The sequence below is a fragment of the Toxorhynchites rutilus genome, chromosome 2, assembly GCF_029784135.1.
Source record: "Toxorhynchites rutilus septentrionalis strain SRP chromosome 2, ASM2978413v1, whole genome shotgun sequence".
In the NCBI taxonomy this organism is placed as follows: Eukaryota; Metazoa; Arthropoda; class Insecta; order Diptera; family Culicidae; genus Toxorhynchites; species Toxorhynchites rutilus.
The window spans coordinates 278,256,687-278,283,002 of NC_073745.1; the positions used below are offsets into that span (position 1 = coordinate 278,256,687).

The 26,316-nt window shown below is 38.2% G+C and overlaps 1 protein-coding gene and 1 pseudogene across 3 annotated transcripts in view; one reads left to right on the forward strand and one right to left on the reverse strand.

Annotated features, from left to right (window-relative positions):
- LOC129768435 (uncharacterized) overlaps positions 1-26,316 on the forward strand; it is a 622,376-nt gene that overhangs the window by 153,672 nt on the left and 442,388 nt on the right. The gene's annotated exons all lie outside the window — the stretch shown is intronic.
- On the reverse strand, positions 12,346-12,473 carry LOC129772053 (U4 spliceosomal RNA; annotated as a pseudogene).

A 26,316-nucleotide genomic window follows, 5' to 3' on the forward strand; every position in this document is an offset into this window, starting at 1 on the left:
TTGATAATGATCTGACCTGCAAAAAAGGGATGGAGAACTTCGGATTTACTTTTCTTTATTAAAATAGTATTGACATAACTGTTTAGGCTTAAACTCACTTTGAATACAGGAATATCACTGTCAAAACGTCCACTAGTTTATCCAGATAAAAATAGCGAATATTTTTGATATCACGGTGAAATTTTTCCGCTCATAATCAACGTGTGATTTCTCACCCTGAATATCACGTTTCCAGATTTCGTACGTACTTCTATGCACGTTTTTTATTCAAACACCATACGAGTAGATCATTTATTTGTTCTGTATGAAACTGTGGGGATGTCAATAGCATTTTTGTTTTTCATTTTCATTTGACGCCGCAATGGAAATATGTTTATACAAATTTTCACCGATTCTGAGAGTCGCAATTAGTTTTTTCTGCGTTTTTTGCTTAGCCCATGGAAACGCTCAAAAACGCAATCCTCACGGCTATCAATCGAAAATAAGGAAGGAAGCAATTCTACGAATTCCTTCCTTTTCTCGGTTTTAAGATACGCAACCCCGGACTGGGCGGCGTTTTTGCTGATGACTCTGGCTTGATGGCCAAGTCGAAGCTGCTCTGGCCATTATGCTGTAAATTGAGATTTACAGGAACGACTAAGGCGAAAGTCTATGGCAGACACCGCACCACACCATGCACTCGCTTGGTGGAACAAAGCATCGGACGGGACGATACGACTGCTGCAGGGATTGGGTGTGGGAGTGTGGGAGTTGCTTTTTGGAGTTTTTGTTTTTGTGGAAGGAGAACTTGGAACTTGCGGTAGCGATACAAAGAGGGGTAGATTCAGTGAAAAAATGGTAGAGTAAACATTCCGGAAAGTGGAATAGCGGAAGGAAAAAGCATATCTGGAAGAAAATCGACTGCGTGGAAGCGATGGCATTAAATTTGTCGTGGGCGGAGATTGAGCGTTGTGGGTAATGAAAATTTACGAAAATTGCGCGCCATCGTGATGTCTGATCGAGAGGTTTCCTTTGAATCATAACCATCTGAATTCAATATGGGGGAGAATAAATTTATTACTATTAATTTGTATTGTATAATAACGACTGCTTGGAGCTGGGATAATCACACCAAATTTATGATTGACGTGATTTTTGTTCCAGCTAAGGACGACTGTACGAACGGAAATCGATATTCCGCTCGATATGAAAAAGAAAGCTCAACTGAAAACACATGTGCTGATCATTCAATTGCGCAAGTTTTTCTCCGGCTGATCAATTATTACCCACCGCTCGTGTTTTCGTGTTGAAATCGACATAGAATAAAAAACATCGCGAAGTAAGATAAGGACATGAATAAACAATATCAGCGTGGGTTGGTAGAGAGAGAGAGAGAGAGAGAGAGAGAGAGAGTGCTGTGTTTCGTAATGTACTCCAATTTCACCCGCCGTGAATGCCGCCCATTAATCTTGCATGTACAGGTTTAGTTCGCCAAAAAAAGTTCTTTTCGTTCAGCTGTTCGAACCAGCAAAGCTGGTCGAAGGAATGAACAAACTTTGGTGTATACTTTTTTTTATTTACAGTGTACATTATTATGCTGACCTAATTTGATTCCGTCTTTCGTTTCACCGTTTCTGTTCACCGGTGCTCTAAGACATGACGTCGTGAAACAGTACAACCCGACTCCTGTCAGCATTGCTTGTGTCTCGTGTGGAGTCGTTTGTGTTGGCTGAGGGTTAAAAAAACAGCACAGTCAAGCCAATGCCAGTGGATCTAGGTTATCGGGCATACTGCTGTAAGAACGTGCCCAAGCAGGATCCCACACACCGAAAGAACTCAGATTCACAGTCAGCACTCGATGGAGAATGCAAAAAACTGCGCATCCCGTTGGAGTAGTATAGACGAAATTAGATTTAAACAAGAGAAAGAAAAAAATCGCGAGAACCAAGTTGAAGAAATATCCTTATTTGAAGTGAGCGAACCTGCTACCCCAATCTACTCGCGTGGTCGGAGTGGGGTGGGAGAAAATGCATTCCATACATGGTCTTACTCTTGGTTGGAGAGGGGAGGCGAACGTGGTAGATTGGATTTTTTGCCATTCATCTCCGCTTGCACCACTGGGTGCACTTTTGTCTGTACTTCCCAAGTTGAACCGGGAGTGGAATGTAGCAGTTGGGCTCCCATTACGAGAGATGATCGTAACGAGTTTCATTTATATTAACTGTAGGTTATAATGCATTTTATTACTGCATTTTATGAGCGGTTCGTGATGTTCGCTGGTATTAGTTCATTATAAAAGCCGGAACTGAGAGCAATAGGATCAGAGACAAGGATGCGCCAATATTAACTGTAAATGTTTGTAAGAATAGTGGGAATTGAATTTATAAATATTGTACCAGTAACCACAGTTTCCCAATCCAGTTTTTTTTCAAAGATTCCGTCAGACTCTTCTTGGGGATATATGAAGAAATTTTTCCCGACTTGGTATTTTATATTAGGAGTACCGGTAAGTTTCTTGGTATTTTTTTCTAAAATTAATGCTTTCTTCTGCAAAAATGGTTACAAATCTAATATTGAAAGTATTGTCCATCGCTAGTCACAACTTTTTCCCATCTTTCTGGCAATTCACGGATCCCTTTGCGGAAAAAATCGGCCGGTTTGTCGGCTAACCACGAATCGATCCAATTTTTGACTTCATCAAAATTGGAGAAGTGCTTGTCAACCAGGTCATGTTGCATCGATCGAAAAAGGTAATAATCGGACGGAGCAATGTCTGGAGAATGCGGCGGGTGGGATAGGATCTCCCATTTCAGCGTTTTCAAGTATGTTTCGACCGGTTTCGCGACATGCGGCCGAGCATTGTCGTGCTGCAAAATAACTTTATCGTGTCTTTGCTCGTATTGTGGTCGTTTTTTCTTCAGTGCACGGCTCAAACGCATCAATTGTCATCGTTAGAGGTCCCCCGTAATAGTTTCATTCGGTTTTAGCAGCTCATAGTACACCACATCCAGATGGTCTCACCAAATAGACATCATAACCTTCTGGTCGTGAATATTCCGCGAGGCCGTCGATGTTGATGCATGGCCGGGGTATCCATACGTTGCTCGACGTTTAGGATTGTCGTAATGGACCCATTTTTCATCGCCAGTAACGATTTGATGCAAAAAAACCCTTTCTTTTATGCCGTTGGAGCAGTTATTCGCACGTGAAAAAACGGCGTTCGACGTCTGGTGGCTTCAATTCATACGACACCCAATGTCCTATCTTTTGGATCATTCCCATTACTTTTAAACGATCGGATATAGTTTGCTGAGCTATTCCAAGCATATCTGCAAGTTCTTGTTGCGTTTGTGACGAGTTTTGATCGAGTAAAGCCTCCAATTCTTCATCTTCAAACTTTTTTGAAGCATGGTCACCAGAAACTTCCACCAAAATACGATGACTTTCCGTATCTTTTTCTTCATAATGAAGTAATGAAGTAACACTTCCCGCAAAAACACTCTCGTTGGTACGAAATTCGACATATTCTAAGTGGCAAAAAACTACAGGCAAACCTTTTTTTGTGCGGGGGATAGGGACCGCACAAAAAAAGTCGCATAAAAAAATCGTGCAAAACTTCACCAGTAGCTTTAAAAAATCGTGTTCGGTACACATTTCGAAAAAAAACTTTTTTTGTGCGGTAGAAAGGGACAGCACAAAAAAAATTCCCCCAAGAAAATAACTCAAATCCCCGCCATTCACCGTTCAATTTCCTTTTGTTTTCCTGCTTTGCGATGGGGCACTTTGCCTTTTCGGTTGCGCGTGGCTGTTTTGTGCTTTTAGTTGCACGTCGAAAAGTGTTGCTGTTAGAAATCATGTCATGCACTTAGAAAAACTTAGAGCACTTGATGAGAGGAGGGGAATAATTTCAGAAGTGGATAATTGAGACGAAAATATGCTTTTTTTTCGCACTGAAATACATATAAACCATCGAAAAAACTAAATGGACAACAACTTCGTCAAATATGCTTCTTTTCATACACCGCACAAAAAAAAATTGCACAAAAAAAAAGCGCACAAGAACAGAAAATCGCACAAAAAAAAAACGCACAAAAAATTAATCGCACAAATAAGAACCGCAAAAAAACTGATTTTACTGTATGTTGTTTACGCTTCAATTTTTTGACATAGACTGAAAAACATGCGTAATGACAGTAGCTTTCCAACGAATGTCTGGAAATTTGATTCACTGGAATAATAATCATGTTACGCCATCTGTTGTAAAACCGGAGAAACTTACCGGTACACCTAATATTTTCAGGATACAATCTCTGCATGTTATTTGATAGAGAAAACTCGACTAAATGCTAATGAAAAATTATTTTATACACACTCGGCAAAAAATAAGAGGATTATTTATAAAAAGAAATAAGAATTTTTGCAAAGCTGTAACTTTGTGTTCAATTAGCACCTGGAGATGAAAGATACATAATTTTAAAGTTTCTTGTTTTGTTACCTTTGCTTCGATGTGTGTGAGGAAACTCTTACTTTTGTGATATATTTGACTGAATGTAAAATTACCATTTCGTGTTTAATTATCAATATTTCATGAAAAATATGATCCCATATAAAATCGTAAGGATGTTAAATTATTTAAATCAGAAGGATTCAAATCAGGTAGAGGAACTGACCACTGTTTCGATGAAGTAAAATCCGAAAATGATCATCACACCAGTACTGAGTGGCTTTTGACGGATGTGATGGTGCAGAGTCTCGTGGTCACGCGTATTCTACAGCTTGCCACTCAGAATATATTCAAGGCGTGTTATTCGGCATAGAAATCTCAACTAAGTACTAATAAAAATGACGCAAGTAATACTACGTTGAGACGGCGAAGTTCCTCTAGGAACATTAGAGCCATTTAAGAAGAAGAAGAAGGCGGATCTTCATGAAAAAAAACCCTTTTAACCATAAAGTTTACGGTGGAACATATAGTGATTCAAAAAAATTACTAAAACTTAATATTTGATCCCTTGTAAAATATTTTCCATATAGTTGGTGATTTGGTTCGAAGTTACTTTCTATTTACTTACCCTGCCAGGCCTTTTAGCAATTTTCGACTGGATAGTTTTGGAAATCGATGACAGTTACTCCGAATCACCTTGTGTATGTTTTTTGTTCCAAGTGTATGTTATTCGGCTCATTTCAGTATCGAAGAGTAACTTATTGTTCGGAGACCATTAGAGAGCGAGGTCAAGTCAAGTTGAGGTTTTTTTCGTCGTATTGTAGATTAGGTAAATCAATTCCGTTCCTAGAGACACAAAATTGATCGTTGTTTACTTGAAGGAGGAGGTCTGATTTATGAAATGACGGAAAATCTGAAAATTGTCTCTGTCATCACCTTTTGCAACTTTAACGTTGTTGATGAAGTATGGAACTTTTTTCTGGCAAATGAATAAGGCGCACTTATTCCAAAGAGATAGTAATAAAACTACTTTGATACAAGTTTTAAGCAAATAAAACAAATCATATTTTTAATATTCATTATTTTGCTCTTTGTTTATTGTTCGTTTATGAATACGAAAATAATTAAAAAAAAAAAATACAAAATTACAAAAATTTACAAGCGTGTGAAATGGGGGAGGATCCAAAAAAATCTGTGATTTAGATTACATGATTTGAGACCTTCTGTTATCCGAAATAAAAAAAAAACTCCAATGGATTTTTATCTTAAAAAGGGCGGCAGTAGTTAGAACATAAATAAAACTCGAAGTCGGTTAAATCATAGATCCGCAAGGTAGACGCAGAACTACCGCTGACTTAGTAATCATTTGTTTGAAGTTGCATCTGAATCAATTTCTCAACGTTTGATTACCCACTTAACATCTCAACCAGAATGATCCTTTTCAGTGAACCCCTTTCCATAGCTAACGATTCCATATTGAACCTTGTCGCAATCCAGCGGTTCACCAGAATTTCCGGTACAGGAATTGATTCCTAATTGTATAAATACCCAGCGCATATTATATCCCCATCCTCACTAATTCGAATTGACGGTCGATTGCATCATTCGTGAGCATTCCATATTGGCACCGTTACGTTCAACTGTTACTTACAATCCTGAAAAACATAGATTGCTCAATTTCACCCCAAAGCTACATTTTGAAATTTTCCGCTAAAAATTTCCAAATTAGCGCATAAGGATTTTTTTTGAACAAAACTTACCGTAACGTTTTGTGGACTTAACACCAGTACTGATTTTAAAAATAATTGGGTATAAATCTAACAAAACCAATTCGGAAATATTCACATTTTTCTGAAATTAGTGATCAATTTGCCCTCGGTTTACGATACCAACATTTTCTTGGCGAAATTGATTTTTCTTTCTTCTCTTTCCGTGAGCTCTTTTCCCTTCGGCATTTTCCAGATTTATTGATCAAAACAACTAAAACAACGGAAATTGTAACGAGTCTTATACAAACTTGACACTTGTGAAATACAAAAATATTTGTTTACATTCAGCGTTTGCACATACACATATGAACATGGTAGCATGGTTGTCACCAATACCAATACACTAGAAAATAAATTGAAGCATTGTTTGTTTACAATGACACCAAGCAGCAAGATCATCCTTGGACAGTTTGTATTATGCATTGATTCTGATTTTTTGTCTTTTGAATAAATTCGAATGAATAATTGTTGTAATTTGTGTAATTCGTATTGTTGTTCAAAGAAAGAAAAAAAGTTAAAATAATATAATTCTAGTCTTCTGATTCATTAAAATAATTGTTATTAGGTTTGGAAAAGTTTAAAAGTCAATAATTCTGAACTTTGGTTATGATTTTTTACGCTAACATTAATGGATGAAGACAAGTAGATCGTTCATTTTTATTAATTCGATTGTTGTTAATTTCCAAAACAATACATTTTCAATGTAGCGGATTATCATATGAAAAGTAATACTTTTTCCCATCCTGGATACTGGATCTCTTTTGACATTTCAATAAGATCCTTTTTGACAACCAATTTGAATCTATCCACATGACCCAGTATTTAACTAGTTTGAAGATTGGTGTTATTTCCAAATACGTAATAGGCATTTGTTCATTATCAAATGATGATATTCATATTTAAAGCCAGTTTAAAGTCGGTACGAGCTCTACTTTGCACATAATTTGATCATGAATTCTGAAATTTAAAGCGTTTTCATGTGAAAATATATACACATCCATTCCATGCCAAACCGATATAGTGGTTCTCAGACTTTCGTGAAAAATGACAGATTTGTTCTTTATCGCAAACAATCAAACCCGTATTTTTTCGTTTTTTCATAAGGGGAACCATTTCCATTTTAGGGAGGTCCGAAAAGTCACTTTTTTTTCGAAAAATTACTTTTTTTAAAAAATTCATAACTTTTGAACTACTGTTCCAATTTTGATTATCCATATACTAAATATGAACCAATTAGTTACAAAACGAAAAAAAATAAAAAAAGGGGGCTAATTGTTTGCGATGAAGAGCAAATCTACCACTTTTCACGAAAATCTGAGAACCACAATATCGATTTGGCATGAAATGGCTGTATATATATTTAAAATATTCTGTTCGAGAATTCGTGAGTTCTTAGTCGGATCGGATCCGCTATACATACGCATACATGTTTAGAAAAAACTTGTAGGGGAGCCGCGGATAAGACGGACAGTGGGGGTATGATGTATTCCTTAACATGTCCGTCTTACCCCCATCTCCCCTACCAATATTCGTCTTGTATGAAACGTAATGCTTCCGATACGTATCGTATCGGATAATTTAAAACCAAACACAAAGCTAGCAGAGCTGAAACCACCAGTCTTTCGCAGCCAATAACGTGGATGGAAGGAAGCGGAAGAATGCGGATGACTGATCGAAAAATCCAAAATTTTATCAAAGTTCAAATGATTAGTTTACAAGAAAACATTTTGCAGGATTTGGCAACTTAGTTTGTTGTTTAAATTAATAATAAGGGACACAAATAGTGTTAATTTTGTCGTTATCTAATCTAAATCGGATCTCATTAGGGGAAATCAGAGTATAACCGACACCCTAAGGATTTCCACATATTTCCAAGACTTCCCATGTTCCTCCGACTTCAAATCATTACAGAAACTTTCTTCAACTATTCACGAACTATTCTACAGTATATGTTGATTATTTTTTGAGTAGAACTCGAGTTTTGATAGAATACAAAAACTGATGTCGACACCCTGTCGGGTTAAAACCTTTAGAGAAACCAAAGTAAACTTGTTACAATGAGCAGGTACAGGACAAATTCCTACTCCTGGTCCGGAGTAAACACGAGAGTTTTGATTCCAGCTTGGGTGAGCAATCACGGGGGTTGTGCCAATGAGCATTGAAGCTCTTCCAGGCTTTTTTGTTGACAAGCCCTGTCCAACGTTGGTTTTGGCTGTTTTATCAATCCAGTTCTGTCGTTTTGTCTTCCAAATATAAACACAAGACATCTAAAAAAAAGCAAGGACGCATTCCTGTCAGTGGAACACAAACCAGGTGTCGAATGGGCTCGAAATTTCGAAACAACGTTTTCCATCATCGATAATCAACAAAACCACCTAGCGTCTCATAAACTACACTGAACAATGATCTAAGAAGAATTAGGCTCACAGAAGTATCGAATTTTCCAAAACTAAAACACCTCAATTCCACTAGCGAAATTTTACACTGACTAACTCCTGTTTGCTGACCGGTCCTGTTGTGTTGTTTGTTTTGACAGTAAAGCGACTTCCGCAGCTGTAGGGTGAATTGACACGTAAAACACGACAAGTGTGTCCAGGGAACATGGAGAATTTGCAAAAAATGTCTTCTAATTGGAAAAATCAGGAGGTTTCGGGTTTATCCTGATTCCCCTCTACCGAAATTTCCAGAAGAGGAAAACGGACGTTCAGAGTCCAATGATGCTGGGCGTACAGTACGAATATCAACAGCATCGAATACCATTGCAATGTATTTGCCTCTGATGCCCTCTGTACGAAAACATGTCTGAGGATTTTCATCAATCCGTTTATAGACGTTTAGCTTGGGCTGAACGTTGATACCTTTGATTGCTGCAATCGTCAAGTTTTTCCTTGATGCTCAACATATTCTGCATCTTCCACTGGGTTTTTTCTCCCTCCTGTTATCCAGTTACTGAACCAATACCATAATCGTCAAATTTAATCAAATCACGAACGATTTAAAATGCCTGCTTGTTTAATGCAGTCCGTGGAGTACGATAGAAGACGCCGAAGTCATAATTAATTGTGCCACGACCACGAGCAGAAAGCAGATAGCTACAGCAGCTATTTTTGAACAGTAGGTCGGAGGTCGTAGAATCGGCGCAACACTGCCAGTTGGATTTTTCGAACTTATTTAGATTCTAGAGTAATATTTCAAAGTGGCATAAAGGCGAATATTATTTATGATGTAAAAATTAAAATTACCGAAATTACCGGTTATCGATTGTAAAATTACCGGTGATTCGGTAATGGAAAATGACCCGGTATTACCGATAAAACCGGTAACGGTAAAACCGGTTAACAATCCCTACATGCGACATGTCGAATACGTAAATGCCAAAGAACAAGTAATTCATAACGTAAAACATTTTTACTCCCCTTTCTAACTCTAGTTACCAATGAAAAAAACACAAATTTACATAACTTTTTTTTCTCTTTCCATGCTTCCAGGTAAGGGCCATCAATTCGATATTCTTCCAGCTCACACCTCTGCCGAAGACGGAGACGGAGAAGCGGGGCGAGGTCATTTCCCTACAACAACAAACTTTCGGCCATATTTCATCTTGATAAGGCAGATGTAAGTGAACGGTTCGGGTTGTGCCCACTCACTTCCGGGAGCCACGTTTTCCGGCGGTTTCCAGCGAAACCCAATGTTTGTCGAGAGCGTGATGAATGTTCCGAGCACGGAAGCGAGCACTTCTCGAAAGTCGTAAAGTTTTTTGGGGGAGGTGGTGTCTATGGGGTAAATTATTTATGGTTTGTGTGCCACTCGCCCGATAGATGGATTGGATTCCGGCGAATATTTTCCAATCAATCGATTAGTTGAATCAAAATGTTGATTTGTGTTTGCGGGTATTTAATTATGGACGAAGTCCCAAGTGTCCAGAAATTGAACTAATTCAATCCGTAATTTCATTGCTGAACCTTCCACTCTAGAAAACACCGAATGATTATACCGGTATATGTGTTCGACTTTGTTTGTGCTTCAAATATTTGATGTAATTCATGCTTATCACTTATTCATTCATAATCGAGTTTGCGTTACCGTTTCGTCCGTTTAGGGAAGAAGTAGTTTCACTGCCTCAATGATATGCGTTTTCACGAGGTGACTTTAGCTCTTAATCCAACCGAAAGGGAAAAATGATAATAAACGGTGGCAGTGTAGTTAGATCCAACTTCAACCCAAGAGGAGGCCTGACTGTTTTTTTTTTTCAAACAAATATATGTGAATTATATGAGCTTAGGAAATCATAGGAAAAGGGCTCTCGAAACTCTTTCGCACTTCAACATAGAAGACAAAGATGTAGCCAGAGGAGAGCTGAAGTTCGCTTCGCCAACTTCTGTGGCAACTAGTTATGTAGGAGTTATGGGGACAAAAAAAAATGCGGGAAAAAACCACCAGAAGCAAAAAGTCATCCGGGAAGTCAGCTAGCCAGGCATTTTATCTTACATGTGTGGTGCGGTAGAGTGTTTCGGAATGATGATTTATGTGCCACCGCTTATTCATTTATTCTGAGGGCCCCGAGTGCGAACATTACTGCGAAGGAGATGATGTGCTCCGCCTTAGTAGTATTGAGGATACCGCTAGACAGATCTCAGAATACTCATAATTGACAGCCTCGCCAACTTCCACACTTCCCTGCTAAGTAATTCAAATTATTCAGCGAGCTGTCTAGTAAAATGATTAAACAAAACCAGAAACAAGTGGTTTTAAAATTGAATTGGGTATCCGATGTCACAATATCATCCGGCATACTAGAACCGTTGTACAGAAACGGTTGGCTCCAGAATACATTTCAAGGACATTACATAATACTAACACGAAGAGCGAGTCACATCCGAGAAGTTCCTTCAGCGAAAAATTTATGTTCCGAAACATGGAAACGAGATCCGAATAGCAACACTCCTCTTTTCCGGGAAGGGAATTGTCCATAAATGAGGGGTGAAAAAAGTCATCTTCCTACCCTCACGACAGACGAACGAAATTCACGAAGAATAGGGAGAATGATGTTATGAATTATGGATGAATAATGTCGAAGAATGTTTGCTACGGTGTTGAATTTAACTTTCGAGCGGAGGCGAACAACTCCTAATGTTAGAAATATTCACAAGGGCTTTCCCGGTAGTATTTCGGATGCAATTGAATCAGTATGATAAATTTGAGTTTTTAATCAACAGTCACTGTCGTTCTGTTCGAGCCAATTACGTAAATGTTATGAAATGTTTGTGAAATGTATCGTTTCTTCCTGACTTCTGACTGACTTGATATTTTTTGTCTAAATATGGGTGCTATTCAATCGAATCACACACAGCTTAAACAAAATTTTAGCCATATTCAGTATTCACCATCAGCAATTCCCTGTTTGCACATTTCTGATCAGTTCTAGTGAAAATAGATTCTAACTCGACTAGTTTAAATGAATAATCCCCTCTTTTTCTTTCCCTCTTTTTTCTTTCTTCCTCTAACTCTCTCTCTCTCTCTTTGTTTCTTAAGAAACGGCTCTATACTAGAGATGAAACGGATATCCGGTAACTATCCGGTATCCGGCCAATATTTGTTATTCGGCCGGATACCCGATATTAAATAAATAAATTCAAAAATTATTTCTTATTTATTAACATGAGATAAATTATAACACAATAGCATATAAACACGTGATAAAAATATGTGATGTGATTACTGACATGTCAAAAATGTTATGAAAATTGAATTATAATAAATTCACTAGTTGACTCGGAAACTTCGTCCCACCATGAATGGAATTTTTGTTATGAATACTTTCAAACATTCACGTTGTCTTAGCAAGCGAACGTTCATGGGTCGAACAATCTCAGAACTCTTCATTGTCCGATTTTCTAATCCTTTTTGCTTTTACTATAAATGTTCTAGTACATAATTGTACCAAAACTCGTCATTATAATATAACATTATTTTCAAACACAATTCTTGCTCAAGATTCTTCATTCACTTGCAAATAACATTTTTCTCCGTTACATGGAATACATGTTTGATATAGAAAGTATAATAAAACAAAGACCGCTCAAATCGAACTATTCCTTCCTCGGGTTTTGCGCTTACCAACTTCTTTGACCTTCCATTTTTATTTATATAGATTTATATAGATATCATCCAAATTTCTTGTAGAAAACATGATACACTATCAAATACGATATTTTTTCAACTAGCAATAATCGCACCTCGGTAAAACCTCATTGGTTACAATATCGCCACTGCGCAAAAGTTAATTATAATAAACATTATAATAATTTAACATTATTAATTTAATTTTACATTATTATAAACAAAAAAATCAATATTAGTTCAAAATTTTATTTAAAAACTAGCTGACCCGGCAAGCTTTTTCCCGCCCAAAATTTGATTTTTGTTATCAATACCTTCAAACGTTCACGTTTTCTTACTAAGCGCAAGTGCATGAGTCCAATCGCAGAACTGTTCATTGATTGATCTTCTAACCGACCCCGTTGAGTTTACCTTTTACTAAAAAAATCCTAGTACTTCTACCAAAACTCATCATTATAATATCAGATTATTTTCAGACACAATTCTCGTTCTCTCGATTTTTCAACCACTTGCAAATAACATGTTTCTCCGTTACATGGAATAAATGTTTGATACACAAAATATGATAGAATAAAGACATACCCCTCCCCTCTTCTCCCGCAGAGAGGGGGCAGGAGTGTCTATTCACGATAGAAACATTTTTTGCACCCTAAAATCTTCACATGCCAAATTTGGCTCCGTGAACTCATAAAGAAAGCTTTCTCATAATAAATTGTATGATTTTTTTTTTGACGTAGAACTACGTCTTTCATTAAGGGTGCCAAATCAGAAAACAGGTCACGTTTTGATGAAATAAAGTCAACGTTAATAACTATTTTTGCCGTGAACGGACTCTGGCGATTTACATACCAAACGAATCGGAAATTCCCTAAGATTTGTTTGATATGCTATACATTACAATCCCATAGTCTGTATATGGTTTAAATTGATGAAAATTGGAAGCATTCCCATTTACTCATACATTTGTTCTGTCCATTTGTGTGCTTTCCCGAACAGAGTTGTCAATAACGAGCAACTTATCGCCGAGCAACGAAGGGGAAATCGTAAGATGTAACGTCTTCGTGAACGAAGGAAAAGAAGAACGAACGAAGGGGAATATTTGCCTAGAGTATAAACAGTGGATCTCGCTGAGGCGAACTTTCATTCTTCGGGAGGAAATCGACTGTTGGGCGAGAAATCGTTGCTGGGCGAGCTGGACGGCGAGGGATCGAATGCCTTTCTCAAGGCAATGCGGTGAAGGAGTAATATTATGGATAAAGTTTGTTTCGTTTATTTAGTCACCAAGAAAATAAATGTCGTTCTGAAATTTTGTATGTGATTTGGTTTCGCTTGTCAGTAGCAAAACTTTCTCCACTAAGGATGACAGCTGCGCTTATCTCGAGCGCTTATCTTATCTCGATTGACTGTATTGTTCTGCGAGTACAAGAGTTAATCATGAAACAATTATATGATTCTACAATAAAAAACATTTCAGGGCGACCAAACTGGTAGAACGGTTATTTCAAAATTTTCATAGCATTATAAAATAATATCCGCAGTTATAAACACGAGCTTTTTTTTCTTTTTTTACCCTCCTCTCACCCCCATCTCTAAGTAATTCATACTCGAGCTTCCTAGAGTTGGTCACCTTTTTTTTACACAGGACTCTACAACACTTAGAGGTAAGAGGACAAAACCATAAAAATATATAACTTTGGATCCCAGTGAAATGATATTCCTTTAAGGGATGCAAATAGATAGCACATATAAACTAATCATTGTTTTCATTGAGATTATAAAGACTTGAATTAAACTACAGCGTAGTTCTACGTCAACAACGTGTCCTGAACACAACCTCCTATATTTTTTTATCCCTCTTGTTTATTTTAGGCTCATTAGCTTTTTTGTTTAGCTGTAACAGAGCCGAATTTTAGTCGTGTACATGTCACATGTTTATCATATCTATATAATTAGCACATTACACAGTTGCCATTTTTTCGGCGTTAGAGTATTCCCTTCTATTCCCTTGCATATGGTACACATTTACACAGTAGCCGTTTAGGCGTAAGAGTTTTCCTTCTGTTCTTCCATTATCCAGTTAGACCGGACAGCGGAGATAGTTGATTGATCATTGTTGAGTTATTTATAGAACAGCAGCAGTCTTGCAGAGCATAGCAGTTGTATGGATGAATCGATCTTATTTCGACCGTGGATCGATCTTCATCACTGATGGATTGTTGCGTGGACGTAATTATTCTGTAACAACACAAAGATGGTCAATGAGGGCCATGAGTTTTGAACTCACGATCGATCGCGTTTACTAAGCGAACTCGCAACCAATGTGGCTACGGAGACCCCCAAATTGTATGATGTTTATACATGGTTTTGTTGAACTTTGCTTTTCCTATATTTTCCCTCAATTTTATCCTTGACGACCTTGAGTTCTTTGCTTTCAAAATAGAGTCCATCATTTTGGAAGCCAACCGATTTCAGAACTTTGTTGGCATTGTGAAGCGAGAATATTCACTCAACACACGCTGCTGAATGTCATATGTGCACCCGTGGCCGAGTGGTTAGCGTCTCACATTATCATGCCGGGTGTTCGGGTTCGATTCCCGTTCTGGTCGGAGGGATTTTTCGTCAAAGAAATTTCTTTCGACTTGCACTGTGGTCACGCGTATTCTAGAGCTTGCCCCTCGGAATACATTCAAGGCGTGTTATTTGGCTGAAGAAATCTCAACTTAGTATTACTAAATGACGCTAGTTAATACATACGTTGAGACGGCAAAAGTTCCACAGGGAACGTGAACGCCATTCAAGAAGAAGACGCTGCTGAATGTGGAATTATCAAAAAGTGTCCCATAAACACCCTTAGCAAGAATGGAGGAGTGAGGTGACATTTTATATGGTTCAGCATTTTTATAAATCATGGTACATATCTTCATGACTCAACGATAAAAAAAAAATTGCTAGTAAGTAGGTAGATAGTTAAATGAACTGTAATTAAAATTTAAAGATATTCTGTATATGTGGCAACCCTGAGGATGACTAATATATTAGTAGAAAATATGCTGTAAATTTTAAAAACTCAACAAGACGCACTTAATGCACACTCATTAAATGAAAATAAAAAAGTACAAAAAGCTCAAGATGAAAAATTTCGGCAAGTAAAAAACGTGAACAGGTTCGTGCAAGATAATGTGTTTCAGCGTACGAGTCCTTCAAGGATATTTAACATTTGTCTGTATTTTAAACATACACACGATTTAACACGAACGAAGTCATCATAAAATTCATGTCCAAACATGTCCCTGATATTTTACTGTATAACAAGCCTGCCCTTAGCTTGCAAGTTCATATGCGTTCTGAAATACGTTCGAGCTTGAATGATAATGTACTCAACTTCTTATTTAATTCAAGAGATTACAAGGTATTTACATAGCTAAATGAGGTGAACTATAATAAAGTGATTGAAAAAATATTTCAAAATACTTGGTCATCTATGTGCATGGCGTAACAAATATTTTTTTTAAATTATTTCAGGAAACTTGAGATGGGTCGCGAAGAGGAAAAAATGCTATTCAATTTATTATAGACCAAAAGATTTTCAGCTGGACGAGTCTACATTACCCAGCATTGAAGCTCTGTTGTTAGGGTATGTTCGATATATTAAAGATGAAAATATGTGCCAAGAAATGATTTTTGCTACACCTGACACCAGAGGAGTATCGATCGGTTTTTTTTTACCGAAAAAGCTATTCCATGGAAGAACATTGAGATACTGGCTATTCACTGCGTGATTCACAGACAGCATTTAGTAGCAAAAAATCTGAGCCCTAGATCGAATCAGTCTTTACTATATGTCATCAGCTATATGAGAAAAATGACGAAATCTTCACTCGATTATGACCATCAAGAATTTCTTGCATAGCAAGATTCTCAGCTTTTTGGAATTTGTGTTTCAGCAGCAGGGTGACGATTTCAATTTAATTGAAACAATATAAGTAATATCGTCTCTTCTGACAAAACTTTGAAAACAAAATTTAAACATAAGAGAATATTCACAGTTTCTGCATTTGTCAAAATTATCACAAAAGCTTCAAGACCATGTTATATTATCATATACCACTAACTTGGACGCATTACACAAGGCTTTTACTAAAATGTTTTCAGATCTTCAAAATTTTCAAATTCCTCAATGGATAATAAATCAGTACTATATCAAATCTATGGAATGAGCCAAGGTGATAATGCAAAAAAATTGATTATTATCAGCACAGATGAGGCAGGAGTAGTGTTCTGGTTACAACGAAACATTGAAAAACAGTATCCTGCGATGTGAGACATTGCAGAAAAATATCGTCTTTTTTTTCATCATCATTCTTTGTCAAAAAAGGCTTCATTATGGTTACAAATAAAGCGAAACCGAAAGAACAATTTGAAAATGGATCGAACGTGGAGATTTGAGACATTAACTAACCAATATTGAACCGTATTCTGATATTTTGATAGTTGTGGATAGATTGGTTTGCAATTTGAAGATTTTTATAGTTTGTGAGTAATTTGTATCAATAATTATTTATTACACTTTATATTTACTAAATTTTATATTTATTTATTTCGTTGACTATTATGAGAAAATATTTTTTTTTCTGTATTGTATTGACTTTCAATACTTTTGGCTGGTTTGTTCCATTTTTTGGAAGAATGTCGGGAGTGTAAATTGAACTCCGTGATCTTTTGCGTGAGAGCTGCGGATGTTACCACTATGCCAGATCGCCTCCGTGAGAAAATGTCTAGTTTATTCATTTAACCAACCGCAATGCTTTCAAATTGATAATTATTCAGTAAAATAAAAAAAAAGTAAAGAGATGGTTTTCAAAAAAAAAAAAATGGCTATGGGGGTCTAAGGAATGACTTAATTCTGGAAAAGGGATCTCTTGTCCAAAATAGTTTGAGAACCCCTGATTTACAGATATCGATACCGAAATAGTGCCCTTGGTCCCGAGACCATGTAAACTTTAAGAAATAAATACAATCAATAACTACAAAAGCAAAATAAATTTTTTTTGCGAGTATAACATTTTTCCAAAAAGATTAGCTAATGATATTAATTTCATACATCGATCATATGAATCGGTTCAGTATTTTAGAAGTTATGATTTAAAAAAAATGCATTTTTGCTGTTCGGAATATGAGACAAAAGTGATTAAACATATTTTTAGTTTTTCGATACGTTTACGATAACTAATTCGTATAACACGCAGATTTTTGCATCTTTGCCAGATGGATCAAGCTATATGAAGTAGGACGCCACGAGGCAGGCACCTGAATGTCAAAACGAAATGACACTCTTCAAACAAACGAGTTGATAAATAAACATGTGAGGTCGATGATTGAACATACGAATGAAAGAGCTGACATGGTGCAGATAATGAAACGAACAATATTAACATTATTTTATAAGCTTATTTTAAAAAGATCTGTAGATTCTGTGTGAAACAAAAAAAAAATCTGCAAACTGTAAATACAGATTAATATTAGGTTGGGGAAAAAGTTATCCATTATTTTCTCGTTGGCTGACTTCAGTGATCAATATCTCGCGTAATATCGATCATTCAATTTCAAATTTAGGCTCGTTGTAAAGGTGACATTGTACGCCAAAAAAAACGTTTTTCGCTGTTTTTTGTTTGTTCCACTCAGTTGTGAGTTACAGGGTGTTAACAATGGAGGTCAACAAAGAGAAAATTCGGTACATTTTACACTTTTTATTTTATAAATGCGAAAATGCAGGCCAGGTCGCTGAAAGTGTGATTGATGTTTATGGTGCCGATACTGCAAATTAATCTGTTTTCAAATTTTTTTTTAAATTTAATTTTACTAAATTAATTTTTTTAATTTTTTTTATTTACAAAATTTACTTTTTGTATAGATAAATACAAAAAGTAATTTTTTTTTAAATTTTTATTCGAAGTTTTTTAATTCTTTTTTTTTAGTGCAACACATTAAATTGTGATCTCTACTGTCAACAAATGGACCGTTTGAAGCTAGCTATTGACCAGAAACGTTAAGAATTGACCAACAGAAGAGGTGTTGTGTTCCATCAGGACAACGCAAGGCCACACAATTCCGAGAGCTTGATTGGAATGTTTTAATGCATCCACCATATAGTTCGAACTTGGCACCAAACGATTATTACCTTTTTCTCGCATTGAAAAATTTCCAGAGTAATAAGAAATTGTGATTAAGAAATGATTGTAAAAATCTATTGCTATTGGTCTTCGCTAATAAGGACCAAGACCTCTATGATAGAGGCATTATGAATATACCTTTAGAATGGCAACAAATTTTCCAACAAAACGGTGTATATTTGACCTAAATCGGACAATCCGAAGCATATTAAAAATAATCCATGGTGGGACAGTTATGCCTGCAATATCAACATGGGACAATTGAACATGATGTTGTTTCATGAAATATTGGGAACATACAATTTTTTTTTGTGTTTTCCGAAAGGTTATGCATGAAAACATCGTTTTATGAAAAAGGAGGTGATCTGCAGCACCTGCAGAATATAAATCTCATTGTTGTTAGGCATTCGCTAACGAGGTCTACACGTGTTCTGTTAAATTTTCTTTTATTTGTTTGAGAATTGATTCGTTCTTTCAAACCAGAAATGAGCGCATTAGCCATGCTGAAAGCGTGACATCAAATTCTTGTACTTGAACGGAATCATTTATTGTAGATCTACAAAAAATACATAGTGAAACATATATGCGTAGAATATCAACATGGCCTTGATGTTTTTTAAAAGCTGGGAACAAACAAGAACATTTTTTGTGTTTTTTGGGATGATGAAGCATAAAAACACATGTTGATGAAGATAAGTGAAAATTGTCAAAAAGTGACATGGGACAACTATACGTAGAAGGGCATTTCTGGTGTCAACTACTTCACGATTAGGAAATGACTGATTGCTTCGCAGCGGGGCAGTAATTTACTGGCAGGCAGGAGAATCACACATGGGGTGGGGCTTGCGACGCAATAATGTGCTTCTGTTCGGGAACTGAACAGTATGCGATATATAGTTACAACTGTATGACTGTACAAACACCGGACAAACACCAAGCAGGCAGCGAGCGGACCGCTCCCCAACAGAAGAGGGTATCTAGATGCCAGGTAACAGACCTCCAGCAGCGTGGCATTCTTCAGAACCATATTTAGGGAACAAGAGTTTAGTTGTTAGCTAGTCTCATCCGATCTTTCGTAGTGTTAAGTACAAAGATTGTGAATGATTACAGTTAATTTTGTTAACAGAAATTAACCATATTCTTTCCTATATTTCATTGTATCGACCATCCATGTGATATTTGGGTTAGAAACGTTATTTGCTCGCTAGCTGGTGTGAGATTTAAGTTGGCTATAATTAGGCCAATATCAATATGCTGACTTTGTTTTCTTATGTTTGTCATATCTTTTTGGATAGAATGGTATGCACGGAAGATAACTATGATTATTTTCATAATGGTATCGATGTATTCAAATTGTATTTTGCTGCTACTTCTGTAGCTCCCTTAGGTTGTGCCAATTTCAGGAGCGCAGATTGAGCCAATCAAAACAAGGGTTTTAGCTCGTTTAGATAATGTATAAATTATTTACAATTATTCAATTGTTTGTTTCAAAACATATAATTTTCATTATTGGAATAGGTGCGTAGATATATTAACAATAAATTAATGGAAACAGCTTTGTGACTTTTATTTATTTATTGTTGTTTCGTCTTCGATAAAACACACACAGACTACTCTATCTAATATTCCTCATACTAGTTTTAAAAGCAGGTTTGCTAGTCATGAAATCAAAATGTGCACTGATTTCATTAAATGCTCGTAGGCATGAGTCCAATGGATTGTTGAAGCTGTAACCGGTCCGGTGTACAGGTACAGAGATGAGCTGTGTGAATCTTAACTGCCGTGAAGGGACGTGAATAGGAATATTTTCTAAGAGTTGGGGACAGTCAATGTTGTGGCGCAGTAGGTCGAAGATAATCAGTTACGGAATGAAAGTGCGCCTCGCATGAGTGTTTCCATACCGATCAACATGCAGCGTGCGGAATAATCAGGCAGGTTAGAAGGATCGTTTCAAGGGAGATTCCGAATCGAATAAAACACTTTTGAATACGTTCGATTCTGATGATCAGCGATGTGAGTTAAGGTGCCCACACAGTTGCAGCGTATTCCAGGATGCTTCGGGCTAAAGCGCAAAACAAAGTTTTTGGGCGTAGATGCCGGTGAACTGCCAGGTAGAGCGTCGTATGAATCCAACTACCGTAGAAGCTTTAGCCGTGATAAGCGCAACGTGTTCGTTGAATCTCAACTTGGAGTCAATAGTAACTCCAACATCGCACATTGTGTAAGCCCACTCCAGTGGCACAGACCCAATGTGGTACTGATGTTTTACGGCGGCGATCCTACGGGTGAATGAAATCACCTTGCATTTTTCCACGTTTACTCACATGCCCTTTACGTTGCACCACAATAACAATGTCTTTTTGGAGTACGAGGCAGTCGAGCGTTGTCCTGACCAAGGCGCTTATATCAATGTATAACAGGTGAAGCAACATCATCACTTCAATAAGAAGGGGATTACGGTTTGTGGAGCGGGGGTTGCTTGTTTTGTTATCGCTAGGATACGCCTTTTTAGCATTTTCACATGCGAGAGTAGTGGAAATGAGAATGAAATTCTACAAATTAATCCCTTCTTTTTCACATAAATTCGCAAAAGCCGAACATAGTAGGCATCGTTCGAATAAGCGTCGTAGCAGTTTGTAGAGAGCCGCCGGCAGCGTCCTGATGCTGTTTGTAAACAATACCGACAGCAATTCCAATATGGCTGAAAGTGCATTTCATATGATTGTTTCACCTGGTATATATAGAGGCGCCTTGGTCCTGACTACTCGATACATTTTCAGGTCATCAGCGAACTCTTGTATGTATGATGAAATACGGGGGCACGGATCGTTGACGAACAGAACAAATAGCATTGGCCCGAGCACGCTTCCTTGCGGAACTCCTGAAGTAATTCAGAAGACTGCTGAGTGTGCTGAGGTGATCGACACGAAGGATTGGCGACCGGTCAAGTAGGAAAAGATCCAATCAACCAACCAACTTGGAAATCCCATAGCGCTGAATTTTTCACATGCATACATGTGCGGCACAGTGTCGAATGCTTTTGAAAAATCGACGTAGATGGAGTCGACCTGGCGACGGGCTTCGACTCCGCGAAACAATGTATCTGTGTAGCAAAGCAGATTCGTTGTTGTGGACCGATGTTGGACGAAATCATGCTGGAATTCCGATATGAGTGGATGCACCACATTGTACAAAGCGTTGTACATTAACTTCTCGAAAACTTTACTGATGCAGCAGAGAAGCGATATTCCACGGTAGATCTTCACGTGATTCCGATTACTCGTTTTGTGAATTGGTACTATTGAAGCCTTTTTCCAAACGGTGGGAAAAATTCTTTCCCTCAACGAACGGTTGAATATGCAAGAGACGGGAAGAGCGAGCGAGTGAGTCATCGACTCCAGGCCCTTTTGATACATCTATATCATGCAAGGCTTTCAAGACTTCATCCGGAGAGAAGTTCACCGTTGGCATATTCAGGTTGTGCTCCGGGATGTGATCAAAACTTGCAGCGTGCAGGAGCGGTGAAGTTGAGTTGTACACTGTCTGGAAGAAGCTCGCAAACAGATTAGCGACATCGCCAGGAGAGCTGGCAGTGATTCCATCGAATTCCATTGTATCCGGGATGCGATTGCCTGAGCGATGCGATTTTACGTACTTCCAAAATGCCGATGGGTTTCGCTTAAGATTTGCTTGAGTTCGTTGTATATATTCTCCGTACCTGGACCTTAATAATGTGTTGTAATTCGTTTCCGTTATTCTGAGACTATTTTTATTTTCTGTTGATCTTGTGCTCAAATAGCGTTTGCGTGCCTTCCGCAGTACGTTCCGAAAGTTGCGTAAATCAGAGGTCCACCAAGGTTGCGTCGGAATTGGCTTCACGTAATTCATTCATTCACGGGGAATTTGCGCGTAAAGAATTTCATACAATTTATCGTAGAAACGTTCAGCTATAATTTCAACCGAGCCTCCGTCCAGAAGTTCAAACCAATTAATAGAGGACATTATATTGATCAACGAGTCAAAGTTACACAACCTGAAATTCAATTCAGGTGAAAGAGACGCATAGTCAGAGAAGTTGGCCGGACTGTAGAGGGCGTCCATGTTTAAAACAAAAGGCTTGTGATGTTCATCGGCTGCCAATAACGGAACCGCAGGCTCTAGAAGATTCGCAATGTCCGGTTCACTTATGAACGTCAAATCGAGAAGTCTGCCGTTCGAATTTGAAAACGAATTCGCTTGAGTTAATCCCATACTTAGCATCGGTTCAGTCAGTGCCAGTTCCTGTTCCGTAGATGCGTTAGATGGTGAATAGCAGTTCATGTCCTCATCGAAGACCCGACTCAAAAACGAGAGGTTGTAGTCGCCTAGTGCCAAGATTACATCTTTACTCGAACATCCATCCATGATCATCTGTAGTGCGTTGGTATGAGACGTGTAGAGACACGGACTGGAGAGGGGGCGCAAATAGATAGCTGCGATGTATAGTGTTCTGTACAGCAGACTAATGCGCACAGCCATTTGCTCAAGATGGCCACAGTCCTCAAGCGGTACTACAACACACGAGTAGTTGGATTTCGATAAGTACACCACCTCGTCTGGAAAATTGGCTGGTAACTCGATTACGGTCGCAGCGAAAGAACTGATACTCTGACGATAGTTCACAATCTGAAATGTCAGCACGAAGCCAGGTTTCAGTGAGAACTAAAGCGTCGTAGTCACAAGTCGAGAGCATCAATCGGAGCTCCGTGGTCTTCGTACGTAATCCCCTTACATTTTGGTAGTATATAACGAATACAGGATCAACTGGAGGTGATGAGCTATGGGGGACAGACATTCGGTTTTTTCTTGAAAGCTATTTGAAAACATTGACTTATCTGGAATGAGGACCCGATGGCCCTCAATATCCTCCGGTGGTAGATCTATCACTGGGGTATCGTGTTCGCATAGGACGGAGTGGTCGGGTCCAGACGAGGCAGTTTTGTCGTGCTCGGCATCCGAAAAACCTGGGAACGACGAACATCCTGGAACTCACTAAAGAATATTCCAGCGGGCTAGGAAGAAGGTTCCATTGCCGTGTCCTTCAGGTTCGGATTTATTCCAATTTTGAATGACACAAACTGAAGTTATGTCAGGTCGGTTTCCTTCTTCACCAGCTTCTTCGCAACGACGGTATCTGAGCATACTAAGCAGTCCTGAACCAACATGGTTACGTCCTCCTCAGAGACTTGCGGGTCAATCCGTGAAAGATAAATCCAGAACTTATTACGGAATTATTTCTTATTATTATTTCTATTACGGAATGGTCGAGTTTTTTTTTCCGAAATATATATAATATTTTATTAAGGCACATATGGCGTTAGCCTGACGTGGCCGGGAGTTCAATATTTTGACAATTTTTGTCTTACGATATGTTAGTAATATGTAACCGATTACTCGCGGTTGACTCGATGTTAGTATTACAAAGATTCTCATAATTGGGATGTTGCAGTCTCCAGTGCTCTGTATGTGTGGCCGACATGGGACACTTCCTATGGGGGTGCAACCGACCATTAATCAGCGACGCCCCCCTAGTGTGTACCTCATATCAATCGTGGTGCATCTCTCTTGACTCGAGGAATCCAGGGTAGAATGGTCACTGGGCGGTACAATCTTCAGCTCGTGTAGAGTTGTCATGAGTGGTACAACCTTTGGCTCTTGTTGAAGGATCAGTGGCCTGCACAACCTTCGACCTGTATATCTGTAAAGAGTATGTGTATGTATTGCCGCGACTAAGTAAAAGTTTATAGATCGGATAGGAGGGATATAAAACAGGGACACAATGAAGGAAACATCATTAAACGTTGACATCGGCGTTTCTGAGGAACAGGTATAGATGAAGCAGAAGCTACCTAAGATATCCCGGACGGGGATATCCGATTGTCTGCCTAGTGCCCTCAATGCTATGGAAAGCTGAGAGCGGGTAGCATAGACAGCGGATACACGACCAGACAACATGCTCGATGTCGTGGTAGCCATTGCCACAATCACAAAGATTGTTTGCTGCGAGCCCAATGCGATAGAGATGCGCGTTTAGGTTGTAGTGATTGGACATAAGCTGAGATATTACGCGAATGAAATCACGACCTACATTCAATCACTTGAACCATGCATTCGTCGAGACCTTAGGGATAATCGTTTGTAACCAACGACCGAACTCATCTTCACTCCACATGCGCTACCAACTTACGAGCGTGTACTGACTAGGAATGTGAAAAAAATTCGTTATAAACAATTTGCCGTTCAAAAAGTGTGCCTTCTGAAGCGCCCACCTTAGCTAGCGAGTCCGCTTTCTCATTCCCCGGAATCGAGCAATGAGAGGGAACCCATGCCAATGTAATCTTGAATAATTTTTCGACCAAAACACTCGATAGATGTCTTATTCTTGTTAGGAAATAAGATGAGCGTTTATCAACTTTCATTGAGCGGATTGCCTCTATTGAGCTGAGACTGTCTGAAAAAATAAAATAATGGTCGATGGGCAATGTTTTAATGATCCCTAGTGCGTAGTATATCGCACCCAGCACCCAGCGACATACACGGAACAAGCATCTTTGAGTTTAAAAGAGGCACTGGAATTTTCATTGAAGATGCCGAAGCCAGTGGACCCGTTTATGAATGAACCGTCAGTAAAGAACATTTTATCAGATCTAACTTTCCCATATTTTTCCGAAAATATCGACGGAATAACATTGGAGCGTAGATGATCTGGAATTCCATGGATTTTTTGTCGCATGGACAGATAAAAAATGACAGAGGAATTGCAAAAGTATGGGAAGCAAACTTGATTGGAGATGCCTGGTGAAGGGTGCACTTCATGGGTATGGTACTCATGGTACAAAGACATGAAAGTTGACTGAGGAGTCAGTTGAAGTAGATTTTCGAAGTTATCAATCACCAATGGATTCATGATCTTGCAACGGATGAGAAATCTGTAGGATAATTCTGATAAACTGATAAATTATGATAAACCTCGAGACTCATCGTATGTATCGAATGCAAACACCCCATGGCTATACGCAGGCAACGATATTGTATCCTCTCCAGCTTGAGAATATGAATCCTGGCAGCTGATCGGAAGCAAAAACTGCCATATTCTAATACTGATAATATCGTTGTTTTGTAAAACTGAATGAGGTCTCCTGGATGGGCGCCACACCATGTTCCGGTTATTGTTTGGAGAAAATTGATTCTTTGCTGGCATTTCTGTTTCAAATACGCAATGTGTATTCCCCAGGTAGATTTAGAATCAAAATATACACCCAGGTATTTGAAAAACATCGAGTGCCTGACCGGTTTGCCGGATAGGTGAAGCTGGAATTGGGCGGGTTCGTGCTTCCTAGAAAAAACGACCATTTCGGTTTTCTCCGTAGAGAATTCGATACCCAGCTTGAGAGCCCACGTCAACAGGTTGTTCAGGGTATCTTGCAAGGATTTATGCAGAACGGCGGGATTAGTACCTGTGATGGAAATAACTCCATCGTCTGCAAGTTTTGGTCGAGTGAATGGTCGAGTTATAAGTGCTCAAAGTTTTTCTTTATTTTTTACATCCCAGTTTTTATATTTTCACATTACACCTCATATCTTTTTGTAAGATCTTGTCGAAAAATATGGCGGTACTGCGCTTGCAGCTATCAGTTCAAATTTAAAAGGGGCCCGATAAACTGAAGAATTCTCTTTTCTACATTTTTGGGTAGATTTCAACCTCAAAAATGTTAACGGCCCCATAAACATATAGATACTTATTTGAAAATAATTCACATCATTCATAATAACCCATATCAGTATGAATTAATTC